Below are 3,180 nucleotides of genomic sequence, written 5' to 3'. Positions count from 1 at the left end.
ATATATATATATATATATATATATATGAATTATGAATCAGACAATTGTAAGAATAATGGTACCTGCACATTATTTCCCCACTGGCTCTTTCCTTCCAACAGAGCATCCAGAACTGCCTTACTGGGCTCCTGTGCTGTTGGATCATTACCACTGACTACATAGTAGGAGGATCGGATCCGTTTAAAGAACTCAGCATCCACATTCTTAGCATTGCAGTGATTTGGTATGTAAACTAGGTCCATATACATTGGAGGACAGTTAGGTACTGATGTTCCACTGCTGGACTTAGTGCTTCCTTAACAACAATAAAAAAGATCACATATATAAATATATACAGTAAATCTCTGATATTAAAAGCAAAGATAAACAACTATTTAAAAGCTATAGACTGTAGACATATATTCATGTATTTTTAAAGTGTTATAGTACTCATGTATTTTTCATGTTTTTAAACTGTGAGTATGAAACCAGAGTTACCTGAAGTGCTGCTTTTCACTCCCCTTGATGCAGAGGTATTAGTAGCATTTTTGGCATCTTTATCTTCTATAGTCTTTTTTGGAGAGGACACTTTCGAATCTTTGATGGCACTTGTTTTTGACAAGCTCTTTGTTGCAGATGACTTAGCCTTGCTGCTGATGTTCTTTTTTGGCTTCCCTCTTTCATCTTTTTTAGATGCCTCTTCAGCCTTAAGGACCTCAGGATCCACCATGCAGGCATCAGGATGTGGAGGGGCAGGAGCAGGGTCTCTGGGCGTGACTGGAGGTGGGTCTGCATGACGATAAGTGATAGTCCTATCTGTTGGTAATGTTTCTGAGTCATCCTCAGAGTCAATATTTGCTTCTGCAGTTATTGATGGGCACTCCTCTGTACCAGGAGGAACATCTGAGTCTGTTTGAGATGGCACTGATTCACTTACAGAAGTTGGGGGAGTTTCCTCACACTGCTTGCTCTGCTGTTTCCCTCCAGGTGGGGGTGGTCCTCCTCCAGACCTAGCAAGCGGCTTTTCCTCCTCCAGAGGATGTTCCTCATTCATGAAGTACTCAAGAGGACTTGGGTTTATAAAGGATGGAGAAAGCTCTGTCTTTGGATGTCTGTATTCACAGGAGGTCACCAAACACAAGTCCACAACTGCTCGTGCCTGAGAAGGGCTTGTTTTTGAGGTATCTGGCCCTATGGACCCACCATCACAAATTTTAGTAGATTCCCCATATTGACAGCTGTAGGAATATGATGTGGAGCTGCTGGAAAACTTCTCTTGCATGTCTGTCTGATTGTAACTAGGAGAATGTTGAGCTGTAGATGTCTTTTTGGGACTGGTGGGGGATTTTGAGTCTGTGAAGGGATTTGTCCCTAAGCCAAGTTTCAGCTCTTCTGTCTTTGGAGGAAAACAAGATGACACCGTAGGAGATGAGGGTGACCCGGTCTTTGGAGGAGTCTTCTCCAGATTTTGTCTGTCCTCTGTTTTATCCATACCAGTCTCTTTGTAAAATGAGCTGGGACTAGGTTTATCTTTATCTGTTCCTTCATGTGAGGTGCTTGGTCCACCTAGAACAAGAGATAAGTCAGAAGATAAAGGGGAGTGATTGCGGGGTGACTGTTTTGGAGTAACAGACTCTGAGAAATGTCCTACATTTGGAGAATCTTCTCTTGGCTCCCCAATTTGGGAGGGTGTTGTAACTGATGGGGTGGACTGAGAGGCATCTGATGGGGAAACTGAAGCAGCCTGGGTACTATCAGAATCTTTGAAAAGCATTGCCTTCTCCCCGTCTTCCCCAGGTCTGCGCTGTTCTCCTATGACACTGGTTCCATCGGAGGGGCTGTAATCAACTTCTGTTGGACCATTTTCAGTGGCTGTACGCTGCATTCCTCCTAAAGATGGATGATCTGGTGACTGCTTGCTGAAATCTAATGCAAATGAGTGTTCTGGGGATTCTTGTCCACACTTAAATGACAAAGACTGCTCAGGGGATTTTGTTTCCTGTTGTGGCATTCTCAATTTTGCCATTTTTGGGGAAACATCAGGGGAGATCGACATAGGCCGGGGACTGTCCTCCTTGGAAGGGGAAACTTCTGCTTCTTGCATTGTGGTCGGAGTCTGAACAACAGAGACAGAGAGAGAGTCATCCACTTCTGTAGAATGAGGGGAGCCAACTTCAGCATGAAGTGATGGGGAGACATCATCTGTTGTAGGTTCTGGTAAAGAACTTGTTGCGAGCGATGCTGTTGAAGCAGAGGCGATGTGAGAGAATGTGTCCTCTGCGACAACCTCATCAACTGGAGTGCCAGACTTATCAGATGTGGTCCCCTCAGATATGGACATTTTGCTGTCCTCTTTAAATGCTGTGAAAGGATTTGTATCAGAAAGGCTATCTACTTTAGTCGGTGGCAAAGATGTAGCAGATGTAACTGAAGAACTGTCATCAGTTGCTAACTTTTTATCATTATTGTCAGTCTGGCTTGGGGTCTTGTGGTCAAGCTCAAAATTGGAAGATAAATGTGCTTCATAACTCGGTGATTGCTTCTTTCCCATTTGCGACACAGGTACTGCTTCATCAATAGGACTAGCCTCTTTGGGAGAGTATTCCTTGTCACTTGTGATGTCAACAATAATAGGACCCTGGGACTCAGGTGTTTTGTCCAGTGGTAGATTGCCAGCTTTTTCCTCTACTGGGGATTGGTAGTAAGGTGTGTGACCTGAGGACTGAGGAGATAAAGGGCCCTCTAAGGTTTTCTCATCTGGACTGTATGATTCCATTCCTTTTGACATCCCTGCTAATGTGGTTCCCAGTTCAATTGGTGAAGATACACCTGCATGAACATGGTCAACATTCACGTTTTGGTCACCAGAAGGTGACCTAACAAGAGGCAAAGTTGTACTGGTAGCACTGAGCCTGTTTGAATCAAAAGAGAATGTGTCTTTAGCTAAAAACTCCTTGGCAGATTTGTCTTCCTCCAGTGAAGATGGTAGTGAAATGGTGGAAGCTGATGCATGATAGTCATGCCCCTCAGTGGCATCGCACTTGGAGTGATCTAATTCAGGAAGGTCTTGGAGAGGTGAAAGGGTCTTTCTCTCATTATCTGTAGTCATACCATACCTGACAAAATCTTGGGAAGGAGAATCACTTTCATCATTGGTTGTCTCATCACTCATTACATCTCTTGGAGTAGACATTTCATCCA

General features: G+C 43.8%; 1 pseudogene; it reads right to left on the bottom strand.

Annotated features, from left to right (window-relative positions):
- Positions 1-62: 62 nt before the first annotated feature.
- On the bottom strand, positions 63-3,175 carry LOC107736788 (microtubule-associated protein 1B pseudogene; annotated as a pseudogene).
- Positions 3,176-3,180: the final 5 nt, after the last annotated feature.

The sequence above is a fragment of the Sinocyclocheilus rhinocerous genome, unplaced genomic scaffold, assembly GCF_001515625.1.
Source record: "Sinocyclocheilus rhinocerous isolate Xijiao unplaced genomic scaffold, SAMN03320098_v1.1 C36982269, whole genome shotgun sequence".
NCBI classification, from domain to species: Eukaryota; Metazoa; Chordata; class Actinopteri; order Cypriniformes; family Cyprinidae; genus Sinocyclocheilus; species Sinocyclocheilus rhinocerous.
The sequence above is the reverse complement of the archived record's forward strand: the minus strand, read 5'-3'. Positions and strand labels throughout refer to the sequence as shown.